This window comes from Engystomops pustulosus, chromosome 2, assembly GCF_040894005.1.
Source record: "Engystomops pustulosus chromosome 2, aEngPut4.maternal, whole genome shotgun sequence".
NCBI classification, from domain to species: domain Eukaryota; kingdom Metazoa; phylum Chordata; class Amphibia; order Anura; family Leptodactylidae; genus Engystomops; species Engystomops pustulosus.
In genome coordinates this window covers 128,420,618-128,435,339 of record NC_092412.1, presented here as the reverse complement: position 1 = coordinate 128,435,339, position 14,722 = coordinate 128,420,618, and positions in this window count along the sequence as shown.

The following is a 14,722-nucleotide window of genomic DNA, read 5'->3' as shown; positions in this document are numbered from 1 at the left end:
TTGTCGACGTTCAGTCAGACGAGTATCAATCTGAATGCAGTGATCAATAAATTCCGTGAAAACTGAGGGTGCTTTAGCTCGTGCTAATTCATCTTTAATAATGCTAGAAAGTCCACTCTTGAAAAGTGCTAATCTTGCTGAGTCATTCGAGCTAGTATCCACAATCCATCTTCGGAATTCCATGGCATAATCCGCAACATCTGCCTTGCCGTAACGCTAATATGGTAGTCTCTGCTGTAACCGTTCTGTTGGGGTCATCGAACATCCCTTTCATGGATTTCATAAAGTCTTTGTAACTATTTAAGCAGATGTCATCGGTTTCGATTAGCGGATTTGCCCAGGAAATAGCTTTGTTTGTTAGTAGCATAATAAAGCACAGCACTCTTGATCTCTCAGTTGGATACTGGCTTGTATGTGCGTCAAAGTAGAGGTTGCACTGGTTCAGGGATCCTCTGAATTTGTCCCGGTCACCATTGAATCTAAATGGAGGCAATCTCGGAGATGGAACAGAGGCGGGAAACAGGCCTTGCGTATCCAGCAGAGCAATGCGTGTGGTGACCGTATTCACGGTCTCCTGCAATTCCTGCAGAGCTTGGCTTTGCATAGTAATTTTACCAGTGATCTGCTAATCAAAAGACTCCCATTGTTGTTTCATATCTTGGACCTCCACATACATCGCACCCAAGGCAGCTTCTACTTTTTTGAAGCGGACCTCCCAAGCTTCTTTCCCAACGGACTCCATTGTAGGTGTTAGTATCCTGTCACGATACTAGTGGGATGGGGGCAGGAGTCCGATAAGGCAGAGGAGGCTGGAGGCAATACACGGATAGCCCGCAGGGGGCTGCAGTAGCAGTCTTGAACAGGAGTGTACAGACCAGAGTTATAGTCAGTTGTATGTCAGGAGCTGAAAGTGCAGTACAGGCAGTCCCCGGGTTACGTACAAGATAGGGTCCGGAGATTTGTTCTTAAGTTGAATTTGTATGTAAGTCGAAACTGTATATTTTATAATTGTAGATCCAGACAAAATTTTTTTTTGCCCCAGTGACAATTGGAGTTTAAACATTTTTTGCTGTAATGGGACCAATGATTATCAATAATCATTACAGACACCTTACAGCTGATCATTGCAGTCTGGGACTATAGTAAAGCATTCAGAAAGCTTCACCAGAGGTCAGAGGGGTCCGTCTGTAAATATGGGTTGTCTGTAAGTCGGGTGTCCTTAAGTAGGATCAAGAAAAAGAGAAAGTAACGTGCAGCTCACCTCTTCCAAGGTCCTTATTGTCCAGATACTTTGTGGAGGCACAGGATGAAATCCTCTTGAATCCGGTACGGTGAGGGTGCAATCGCGTTGCCTGCCAGGATTGCAGGTGTAGTATGTGAAAATTCAAAGACTTGTAAAACGCGGCACACCCATAAAAACCTGAAGCTTTATTGAAGATAGTTTAAAAGCATAGCAGTATGAGACGTGTTACCGCCTACGCGTTTCGAGCAGTCTCCTGCTCTTAGTCATGGCATAGTAACAATGAATCAAAGTAAAACTTTAAAAGAAACGTCTACCAATGCGCTTTCAAAGGGGCATGTGCTGGCGTCATGTGATACAGTGTGTCACCATGGAGAAGCGTCCTGAAACCAGAAATGGCGTGAATAAGCCAAACGCTCCGGAAATGAAGAAAAAAATGTGTACGGGACAAACCGCATCCAAGGAGGCACGCAAAACACACGAAACCGGTAAATGAATACGATATCTTGAAAAATTATTCCCCATATCGTTACATCAAAATGCTTCTTGGTTTACAAAATACGTAAAAGGTTGCAGATAGATGTTACACATACAGAACAGCCTAAGCTACTAAACGGACATACTGAGAATACTTCTTGATCAAAAAGTATAAGCTGATGGCAAAGGATATATACAGTACTCATAATAATTATTAATGTGACACATACATAAATAAGAGATAATGTACAAGATAATATACAGGGTAAGTATACTGCACAAGATGATATGATAGAAACTATATATTATATAGACTATTCCTCAAAAGAAGTAAGAGAGATCAGTTCTAGAATTTAGACCTACTGGCAAACGTGTGCCTAAACGGAAAATCCACAAAGCCTCCCTTTGTAAGAGGATTTTTCTTTTGTCTCCACCCCTTTTTGGTGAATAGATTTTTTCTATACCAAAAAACCTGAAAGAAGACAGATCTCCAGAATGTATACTTGAAAAATGTCTAGATGCACCTGATATATTATGTAATGAATTTTTGGTGCTATCCCTTGGATGTTCAGCAATCCTAGTCCACATGTGATAAATGAATACAGTGATTTGGACTTTAGGGACCATTGTGTTCTGTTGAATCTAAACAATATGAAAGATAGATCAGACACAGAGAGAAACATACATTCAGTCCCAATATATACATCTAATAAAGAATTCTATCCGGTTAATTCCAGAGTACCTGCTATGGATCAATTTCAATCCTCAGTCGAACGTGATCTGATCAAACTCAACGACACACAGCCATCATTATTTCAAATGGCAGGCTGTTGGAGAAAAATCTCCTTTCTCGGATGTGATGTGTGTCCAAATTATTATATAGTACGAGCTGCTCGGTGAATCACTCAGACCTTCATAAGTGTTTGAGAGAATTCCAATTTATTTAGTCAAGAAAGAGTTTTTATAGGTTCTTGGGACAAAGGAACCTACTGAGCATGTCCACATTCCAATAGCCCTGAACAGGATGTATCTGAAAGATGATCTGTGTGCGTGGGGGATGGTACTATGCATAGAGGCAATGTAAAGATACATAGTGTGAGAACACAACAGAAAATGGATTCTATTCCCTCACAATTCCTTTTGTGAATAATTTCAAGAACTGCTCAGGTGGTACATTGACATGTGCTAGTCACACATCCAGGACTAATCTGATCACTTCACCTGCTTCCCTCCTGAGCATCCTGAACATTACATCACAACACAATTCATGTAAATCCATTGTAAAGGGTAGAATCTCTAAATCCTATTGGTCTATATCCTTATACATGTCACCCTACCAACCCCTGAGTACTATTAGACATAGTATACAGCACACACACTGTCACAGCTTTCTTTTGCATAGCTTTTGCAAGACATTATGATCACAATCTTTCTCCAGTGATGCTGCAAGTGGTAAGAGTAACAATGTCCATTGTAGCATCGAGATACACAGGTTCATGTTCCGTAGTCTCTGGGTCCTGCACTCTGCTTCTTCAGCTGTCGTAGTCTCCCTGTAGTTTCTACACGTTGATGTGTTACAGGTACTTGGTATGACCCTTCAAAAGACTCTTCAGGTGAGTCACATCAGGACCATCTCATCACCTGGGTGAAGGTCCTGTGCTCTAGCTACTTTATCAGGTTCTGGAACTAAAACAGATACTTGGTTATGCACCTAAGAAAAAATGTTTCTGCAGGTTTTGGACACCCTACCAATTCTCTATGACACCTCTAAACAACCTTAGGGAAGTATATGTTCAGCCATGGGGCAATTCTAAAAACAACCTCAGTAGGTGAAAAGCCTATTTAATCCCTAGTGCTGTCATCAACTATATTACTCCCAATAGAGATTTTTACTTTAGTCTCTAGAGTAAGTGGACTAACATATTCATTGATCCCTGGCTGTAGTCTTTACAGTTGCTTTAGTTACAGGATAGGGTTCAGATTACCCAGAAAAGAGGACCACCCACACAAGTTCATAGCTACTTAACTTTGGTAGCTGTACTTAGCCAATCTGCAACCTCTGGAAGGGGTAAAGCGGCTTCGGAGTATGTTTAACTGGTGTTTTCACTACTTTACCTACATTATACTAAGCATATATAAACATACTTGTGTAAATGGACAGTAGCAAAAGTGAATCTAAGTGATACTCAATACTTATCCATCACGGAGCATATAGAGTCGTAGACCGGTGTCTCACCCTGTGGGTGCACTGAACCATCATAGTGTAAAGGGCCCTTGGCTGACATTGCTTGTCACCTCTTTGCCGTAGTCCACCCTCCATCCATGGGTCCCAGTTTTACTCCAGTCTTGCTTCCTCACCTGTGAAGCCGGTTTCTATAAAAACAGGAGTACAGATAACACTACTGCGCCAGTGAGGGTCACGGACTGTACTGATCCAGGCTCCTTTCCCCTAGGCTTTCTAGTAACCAGTGGTCACTCCATGTGTTATAGATTTATAGGTTTTACCTTCTAGTATGGACCTTTATTGTAAAACTAAGGCCTCTATCAGCTATTTCAAAGTCTCATAGTTGTTGATGAACTTACTAGATCACGTCAGGAATCATAAGCAATCCCAAAAGACTCATATTCTTACCCTCTTTACACCACTCCATCAGTGCCTTCACCTCCGCCTCCTGTACAGACAGGTAGGTTAGGAGTGGTTCTGCTTTTATTACCTCATGTTGTGTGACCACTGCATATCTGATGTAGAATTAACCTCATTCCTGGTTTCTAAAGCCATCTACAAAAAACTCAAAATGCAGATTAGTGATATATTCAATTTTAACATATTAAAAGGTAACTGGTTCATTAATCATTAAGTTAATACAAAATTTTATATACAATCCGTGTACCTCATGTCTCCCCCCTTTGAATCTAGCGAAAGTAGTGGAGCTGGATTCAATGTAATACATCATAAAAAGGGCACATTATAACCAAGGTTTCTAGTTATGAAGAGGTGAAATAGTATCAGGATAGTCCAAAACTACTACAGAAGCTTTTTATGCATAGGCAGCAGTAGGATACAAAACAAAGAAGGGTCCAAGTTGTCATGTTACAAACGATCAGCACAGCTTCTGGCCTGTTTCCTCTCCTCAGTAAGGTTCTTGGCTTAAACTTAAATGAGAACAATAGAAAGTGAACAATATACTCCAGAAAAAAACAGTTTTGGGACCAATGCTGATGTATCAATGCTGTATAATAGGAGACATACAGTATACAAATTCCTTAGACCTTATTATAAAACTATACAGTCATACTGGGGGCACATGCTGAGGGTCAGTGTTACTGAGCAGAAGCATCACTAGATCCAGTGACGTAGGAAGCTTCTAGGGGTGTTATAGCTTCTGCCTAAAAAGCTCCTAATAATTATCTCAGTCATAGCTGCTGAATAGAACTGATAGTATGGTATCATAGGGAGGTTTTACTCCTGGTTAAACCATTACAATTACAGGAGTTGCAGCGAATCAAACCCAAAATCTGCTTATGGCCATCAGGGTTATCAGTCCTCAGTAATGAACACACATTCTCATCGTCCCCCTCCCCCCTCCTGTGTTCACTGAGTCCTAGACAAGGGGGGGAGGCAGCCCCCTCCTTCTCCCTGGGCTGTCTGTAGTACTACGTGTCCCAGCATGCCAGGAGAACAAAGAAGGAATCTAACACACCATTGTAACATCTAAGTTCACTGTATCATCGTACACAAATTACTAAAACGTTTGACCACACCCTTCAAACTTTAGGTGTATTTATAAAGTTTTACACTACATATCTGATGTTATTAAACATACATCACTGGACTTCTCAGGTCCAAACCTGCAATGAACAATGTCCACAATTGTGTGCTGGACTTTTCTCACATCTGGTAACTCTGATGAAATACCATTAGCACTACACATGATATAGACAAAACACATATTTATATCTTTGCCATAATCTGCAGGACTGTATAAAGGAATAAACTCATAGAACATCTACAGTATCTGGCAAGGGTCAGCTCAGAGAATCCAATTGGGACTGCACAACCGTCCAGGAGCTCTCCCCACAGATGTCCAAGATCCATAACAAATATGTTACTACCCGGGTTTTTGGACTTTGAAGTTCTGAGAGGTGACTCTTAGATAAGCAGGTACAGTCTCCCACATTTATTCCCTGGTTACTATATCTTAGTTGTCCTTTAAAGTTACACCAATAGCCAAATACAGCTAAATGCAGCTGAGCGGACTGTGGGTGCAAATCCAATGATCATTAGGCAATCCATTATTCACCATACCACTGGTCTACTAATGTATATCAAAGTGAGATGCCCCCTACAAGAGAAACATCTGAAGACTATTTCTTTGTTCTTTGTTGGGAGCCCGCACTTTTTCTAATCTAGTCATGACCGGATATATTCCAGTGTGGGGGTTGGGTCTAGGTACCACACTGCACATGTCTCCTGCCAGTCTGGGGCTTTGTTTCCATACACTATGCAATTCATCCACCATTTTAGGGTGGAGGTAGAACTTTTCCTGAATTTTGTCTTAGTCTTTTGTCTGTCCAACGTTTTTGTCCGTCATCGTCATAACACTCATACAACACACAATTTCCTGTAGCTGTCTCTTTATAACCTCCTCTGGTCACTTCCTCTGTAACTTTCTTCTATCCACTTGCAATTTCCATCGTATCATTATCATGCAACCAGCCTTTGTTCTTTTAAGAACCTTTTCCATTTACTAACATCCAAACTACCATCTTTTGATATACTTGCTCTTTTCCAACATTCTCTGACATCCTTTTACAGCCTCTTTTCCCTCTTTCTCTTTTACGATTTGTACTGCTGGTTTCCCTCCAAATTGCCTCTCATCCTACCTAGCAATTTTTCCCATACTTTTCTATATATCTCTAGTGCCGGCACACACTCACAGTCTCTCTTCCTTAGGGCAGTTTAACCACTTTTATTTTATTTTTATTTTTTCCCAAACCATACTGCCCGTCAAGTATGACCGTAGTCCCCTTCCTTCAAGCAGATTGGGATCCTACCACACAAAAAAATGTATAAAGTCTGACTGTCCAAACTCAGTCTCCTTTGTCTCAAGTGAATTACGATCCACCAACTACTGTTCAAGGCTGACTCTTTAGATAGGGGGCTATTCTAGGATGTTACTTTCTTAAAACCAGTACAGTACAGTATCACAATAAAGCACTATCAAACACACATGTTCAAACTCACACAATACCCATATACCCTACCACACATCAAATGGAGTTTACAAATAAAATAACAAGATTCTTTGGACTGGGCAATATAGGAATGCAACTCACCGGACGTGGGACAATCCAAACAAGGAGAGACAGAGCAAATTGTAAGAATAAGCTTATTACCTTTTATTTGTGCAGCTGCTTGATTTGTCTGTCCTGAAAAGGATGATCCCCAAATGTCCGGTAAGCTTTAAGCAGTGGTCCAGTCTCATTCCGGGTTTCTCGGCACCAGGTTGTTGGAGAAAAATCTCCTTTCTCGGATGTGATGTGTGTCCAAATTATTATATAGTACGAGCTTCTCGGTGAATTACTCAGACCTTCACAAGTGTTTGAGAGGATTCCAATTTATTTAGTCAAGAGAGAGTTTTTATAGGTTCTTGGTACAAAGGAACCTACTGAGCATGTCCACATTCCAATAGCCTTGAACAGGATGTATCTGAAAGATGATCTGTGTGCGCGGGGATGGTACTATGCATAGAGGCAATGTAAAGATACATAGTGTGAGAACACAACAGAAAATGGATTCTATTCCCTCACACAGGCCCCCTGCGATCCGCAACCCTTTGTAAATAAGATCCATTTAGTTGTAAGTGATAAATGTAAAAGGGTTAATGAATTGAAAAAAAAGAGTTTGGTATCTTAAATTGTATGTTATTCTCATATTTTCAAATTAGACATCTGATAACGGCGAATAAACTTGATGAAATTAAAATAAGCTAAAATCCACCAATAGTGGACCTTATGGTGCAAGGATTAATTACTAAATGTAAAATCAAACAGTTTTATATGCCTCTATTAGATAAGAAATTAAGCGCTATAGAATATAATTAAGATAAAAAATAAGAGAGAGATGCTGGTATCTTGAACAGTAGGGAAAGGAAAAGTAAAATGAAGGACTGTTGGGTCTGGTCTCAAGTCGACCAGGGCACTGAGTATATTGGATGGTAGTCTAATTCTTGAATAGTTCTTGGTGCTCGCAAGCAGTGTTGGACTGGACTGGATTCTCTGGTGGGACCGGACTCTAACCCAATACAGGACCCTAGAGGTCTGGCAGAAGATATCAAATTTGAAGGCTACTAGGGTTTATTTTTCGGGGTTGATGAACAGTGGGTCTCCAGGATAATTTTATCTGGTGGGCCCAAGGAACTCCAGTCTGACACTGCTCGCAAGCCAGTCAATACAGCTTATTGCTAGCAATTGCGATTATTTTGCCCTCCCTGCCTCCCTGCAGTGGGGCGTGAGGGGAGGGGGGCGCAGCTGGCTAAGCGGAGGGCGCATTCGCTGCTGCCAGCGACTTTTGCTTCTTGATGTATGCCGCTCCGAAAATGCAGCGCACGTATGATAAATATGCAACAGAATCCAAGATAGTCTGAGCTAATAGCACAATGGGGGGGGATTTATTAACCTAAGGCCCCTTCCACACTCGCGTTGCATTTCACGTCAGAGTTTGATCAGGGTGCGATCAGTTTTTGGTCAGTGAAAAACGCGCATTTTGCATCAGAGTGCAATCAGTTTTCAGTCAGAGTTTGTTCAGTGTCTCAGTTTTTCACGCGCGTTTTTGATGCAATTTCAATGCAATTTCAATGCGTTTTTCATGCGCAGAAAACGCGCGTGAAATGGACTCAGGACTGAGCTCTATCTTTTCTATGGCAATTGATGCGTGAAAAACGCATTGCACTTGCATTGCACTTGCAAGTGTCTCAGAGTGCAATGCGTTTTTGATGCATCTCCATAGACTTGTATGGTGCGTTTTTCACGCGCGTGACTTGCAAAAGTAGAGCATGTCGAGATTTAAACGCGCGTTAAAAAAAACGCGCGTGTGTGCGTGAAAAAAAATGCAAGTCTGAAAAGACCCATTGATTACAATAGGTCAGAGTGCAATGCAAGTTCTGCGCGTCAAAAGCATGCGCAGAAAACGTGCGTGAAAAACGCAAGTGTGAAAGGGGCCTAAGGCCCCTTTCAGGCCCCTTTCACACTTGCGTTTTTCACGCGTGTTTTCTGCGCGTGCTTTTGACGCGCAGAACTTGCATTGCACTCTGACCCATTGTAACCAATGGGTCTTTTCAGACTTGCATTCTTCTTCACGCACACCCGCGCGTTTTTTTTAACGCGCGTTTAAATCTCGACATGCTCTACTTTTACAAGTCACGCGCGTGAAAAACGCACCATACAAGTCTATGGAGATGCATCAAAAACGCATTGCACTCTGAGACACTTGCAAGTGCAATGCAAGTGCAATGCGTTTTTCATGCATTAGGCCCCTTCCACACTAGCGAGTGTGATGCGATGAACTCGCATCACACTCGCAACGCAAGCTGCCGGGAACGCACGGCCCGAACGCTGCACCGCGGGAGTGAACTCAGCATGTCAGTTCACTCCCGCGGTGCAGCGTTCGGGCCGTGCGTTCCCGGCAGCTTGCGTTGCGAGTGTGATGCGAGTTCATCGCATCACACTCGCTAGTGTGGAAGGGGCCTCAATTGCCATAGAAAAGATAGAGCTCAGTCCTGAGTCCATTTCACGCGCATTTTCTGCGCGTGAAAAACGCATTGAAATTGCATCAAAAACGCGCGTGAAAAACTGAGACACTGAACAAACTCTGACTGAAAACTGATTGCACTCTGATGCAAAATGTGCGTTTTTCACTGACCAAACCCTGATCGCACCCTGATCAAACTCTGACGTGAAATGCAACGCGAGTGTGGATGGGGCCTAAGGCCCCTTCCACACTAGCGTTGCGTTTGATGTCAGGGTGCAATGCGTGAAAAACTGACGTTTTTGGCTGCGTTTTTGTTCCATTTTTCCTTGGAGTAATTAGCGTTTTTGCGTTTTTCACGCGCGTGTTGTTAGCGTTTTTTTTGCGTTTTCGGCGCATTTTTCACGCGCGAGTCAATGGGAGACTCGAGCATTTTTCAAAGGGACCATGGTTTGGGATTAAAATGTGTTATTTAATTGAAAAATAATGTCTTCTGATAAGTTGCAAACATCTGCGATCTATTCTTCACTGTTCCCCGTGTATATTATCTCCCGACAAGTTAGCAGATGTGAAGAACAGTGAAGAATAGAATAAAAACAGTGAACACAGTGAACACAGTGAACACAGGATCATTTAAGAGAAAAACACAGTGCAGAACACAGTGCAGAATAGATTACAGATGTTCGGCACATCTGCTTACTTGTCGGGAGATACGCGCGGAACGGTACGCCCAAAATAGCATGTGAAGAACAATATATATGTGTGTGAAGAACACATTGCAGATGTTTAAATACATCTGCAATGTGTTCTTCACACATATATATTGTTCTTCACATGCTAATTTGGGCGCACCGTTCCACGCGTATCTCCCGACAAGTAAGCAGATGTGCCGAACATCTGTAATCTATTCTGCACTGTGTTCTGCACTGTGTTTTTCTCTTAAATGATCCTGTGTTCACTGTGTTCACTGTTTTTATTCTATTCTTCACTGTTCTTCATTGTGTTTTTTTAATTAAATGATCGTTCGCGAGCAGGGGAAATACTGTTATTCTGGTCACCTAGCAACCCTTACGTTTAAAACGCATTGCACTCGCATTGCACTTGCAATGATTGCGAGTGCAATGCGTTCTTGATGCATCTCCATACACTTGAATGGGGCGTGAAAAACGCGAAAAACAACGCTAATGAAGAAAGACCCATTGAATACAATGGGACAGAGTGCAATGCAAGTTCTGCGCGTCAAATGCACGCGCAGAACGCGCGCGTGAAAAATGCCAGTGTGGAAGGGGCTTAAGTCTCAATGGGAAATTTCTATAAAAGAATACTATTAATAAGCTTCAACTTGCAACATGACGCATGCAGTTTTTACACCTATATTTTAAAAACAAAAAAAAAGAAGTTAATTAAGGTGTACTTCGCTAAAATTCATGCACTGCCTACTTTTGAAAAGTCTTTAAAATGTCTCAAAAAAGTCACAAATATAGCACAAACACATATTAGCGACCAAAAAGTCACAAAAACACACCAAACAAAAAAGATAAATCTTCTTAATTGATTCCTTAGTAGGTTAACGGTCTGACAAAATGCTGACTAAAAGTAACTTACTAAAATTATAATTATAGGGTATCCCTATCAGGACACTATAATTTGCACCAAATATGTGACACAAAGCTTTTCTTTACGGAGCTGTTGGTGGTGTCAATTTTTGCAACTTTTGATGATGTTTTCATGCTTCTATTTTTATGAATGTATGGCCTTTTGATCACATTTTATAGAATTTTTTTATATTTTCAAAAATTCTAGTTTCCGTTACGGGGTTAAACGCTGTGTAAAAAACGTAATTACATTTTGATAGGTCGGGCATTTTGGGACACAGTGATACCTTACTTGTTTAAGATTGGTATTGTTTATTTATATTTGTATGACTTTTTTTTTAATATAATATTTTTTACTTTTTTTTTTTTTAATATTTTTCAGACCCCCTAGGGTACTTTAACCCTAGGTTGTCTGATTGTTCCTACCATTTACTGCCAAACTATCAGACAGGTTAATATCAGACAGCCTCGGGTCTTCAGATGTCATGGAAACCAATCGCTGCCTCTCCCCCCGATGATATCTACACCAATCTTTTTGAAGGCGCCGACAGCTTTGCCGGTGGCGATGGACGAGTTAAGACCGCAATCGGTGCTAGCAATATGCAATATGCAGTAAAGACTTACCGGCTATGGAGAGGACTCACCTGGCGGTAAGGGGATAAATAAAGAATAATCTTCGACTAATATATTGTGTTCTCTTTTGAGACTTTTTATGGTGCATGTGCTCATTTGCGACTTTTTTGTGCTTAAGACAGTCTCCCTTCAAAGTTTGCCAATGGCTAGTTTTTTGCAGTGTTCCCTTAGTTAAATCGCCAGATGTCCAAATCGCAGATGTCACAAATTCACTGAAGACCAAACGCAACTTGTATCAATAAGGGAAAAACACTAAGATACATCCAAGCCAAGAAAAGTCCCTAAAAACAGAGTGACACAGCCAGACTTATGATACATGTGCCATAATGACGAATTTTGAAGGGAGAGTCTTAGGCGCAAAAAGTCGCAAATGAGCACATGCACCACGAAAAGTCTCAAAGATTAAAGAAAAAGGCAAGCAGTTTGATACACCTGCCCTATATTTTACAAAATGCTGACAAATGGTTTCAGGAATGTCTCAGCAAAACAAAGTTTCTAAAGATGTGTAACTTCTTATTGAAATATACAGACTGCATACTTTATTATTTCATAAAAATGTTAATTCTGAAAAATGTAATTGAGTTAAAAATCCAGTAAAAAATAATTAAATATCTCCTCAAATAATTCAACGTTCCAGATAATTTAGCTGTCAAAGGCAGTAAATATGACTATAAATCCAAGGTATTGTATGTTGTATATCCAAAAGTTTGAGCCACTCTTCGCTACTTGTCTTGTCTGAAAGAGTTGATAAACTGAAATAGCAGAGGTGAATGCACTATTATAATATTGAAAAGTAAATGGATTTCACATATTTATACTTAAAGTGATTTTTTTGTTTGCTTTGTTATTCAGTTCTGTCCCTAAGCACTGATGTAGGGACATGTAGCAGTATAGGCCACTACAGGCTACTACTATGTATGGAACACAGCTGTCAGTGCAGAAGAACTAAGTTCATTATTTGACATAGTGGAGTTTATGTATAAGTCTGGTATCTCAGTTTAGTCCTCTACCAATATAATGGACACCAAAGCACCAGTTCCAGATTAACCATCCTCAGAAACACCCGGCTGACTCAATTCACAGGATTACAATGCAGAGTGTGTGTGAGTGTGTGTGTGTGTGTGTGTGTGGGGGGGGGGGGGGGGAGTTTGTCATTTTATAATTCACAGGAGCCGCTGACTAATTTCAATTTCATCATGCAGTGCAACTAACATGGTGGACATATTTTTAATGAGTGGGCTGTGCTGAACATTTTATTAATCAGGGGGTTCTACTACTGGACATTTTATGAATGAGGCGGCTCTGCCAGACATTTTATCAATGAGGGGAGGCCACTGGATATGTTATTAATGATGGGGCTGCTGTGGCCATTTTACTAATTAGGGGGCTCTGTGGGACATAACATTATTAAGTGGGCTTTGCTGCGGACATTTTTTTTAATGGGGGGCTCTGCTGTAGACATTTTTATTAAGGGGGGTTGCTGTGGACATTTTATTAATGAGGGTGCTCTGATGGACATTTTATTAATGAGGGGCTGCAGTGAATATTTTATTAATGAGGGGGTCTCTGCTGGACATTTTATTAATGAGGGAGAGCTCTTCTGGACATTTTATTAACGAGAAGGCTATGTTAAACCTTTTATTAATCAAAATAATAGGACCATCTGCCCTCCACTGGTATGTGTGCTACAATCTAGGGATTCAATTGTATATTTCAAAAACACTGTGAACAACTTATGTTAATTCAAAGGTATTTATTTGTTAAAGGGGAAAAACTGTGCTCATTCAATGTTTCACTAATTCCCAGCCTTTGTCAAACACTAAATGAAGAATATACAAAATATGTAAATATACATGGGAGACATAAGTGCAATACAAAGATTATATACATATTAACATATAAGAAGGAGTAATGAACATCAACAATCCTATTTCAGATAATGCTAGAATAATAAGCAGTTGAATGTGAAGCCAAGTATCAAATGTGGATGTAATTAAATATGATTGAACAAAGCGATAGAGCTGTCAGTGAAGAACACATTGCAGATGTTTCCATACAACTGCTAACTTATCAGAAGACATGAGTGCAGAAAGGTGTTCTTCACAATAGTATGTGCAGAACAATATGTGTGAAGAACACATTGCAGATGTTTAACACGGGTCATTCTCCTATTTGAAGTTCCACGAATATTCCATTGAATAAAAAAAAACGAAGAAACAGGACTGACTTCCTTATTTCTCATTAAAATGACACATTTTATTGGTCCCCTTGGTCCCCTTGAAAAATGCTCGAGTCTCCCATTGACTTCAATGGGGTTCGTTATTAGAAACGAGCACTTGAGCATCGGAAAAAGTTCGACTCGAGTAACGAGCACATCACAGTGGAAGAGGCCCGGATATCCATTGATCATATTGGGGGAGATTTATCACTGCTTCTACAACAGTATTTGCAATTAAAATAGCGAATATGCCAGAGGGGTATGGTGGCCAGTCAAGGGGAGCGTTCTTTTGGAAAACCAGCAAAACTCTTGTTTAATGGCTTTTATGCAACCTGGCATAGTTTTTCTTGCCGGCTGTGCCTCCAGACAAGTACTTCTGCCTTATGATAAATCTCTTCCATTGAGTCCAAGTAGTAGTTACTAAATTTTTTCTCATTAACATGGATCTGTATCAGAAATAGAGATGGGTGAATTTTTCATAAATTCGATCTGCCGAGTTTGCCGAATTTCCCGACAAAATTTGATTTTACCCGAATCGAATCATGGTGAATCATGTTAAAAACAGGTATTTCCTAAAGGGTGTTGCAGAAAGTTGTGTCATGCTCAAATATGCAAAGGAAGGATGGTTTGGTCTTCAAACAATGCTGTGTTTTAGAATGACAGGCACATGAAAGCTGCCGCTCTTAGAATCGCTTCACTCTTCAATTCCATGGGCACTTACAGGTGCCAACTTGACCAAATAAGTGAAGCGGGAACGCAGCCTGACAAGGTAATGTTTGTGCCAGCTCGAAAGGGCTGAGCTGAGGGCTATG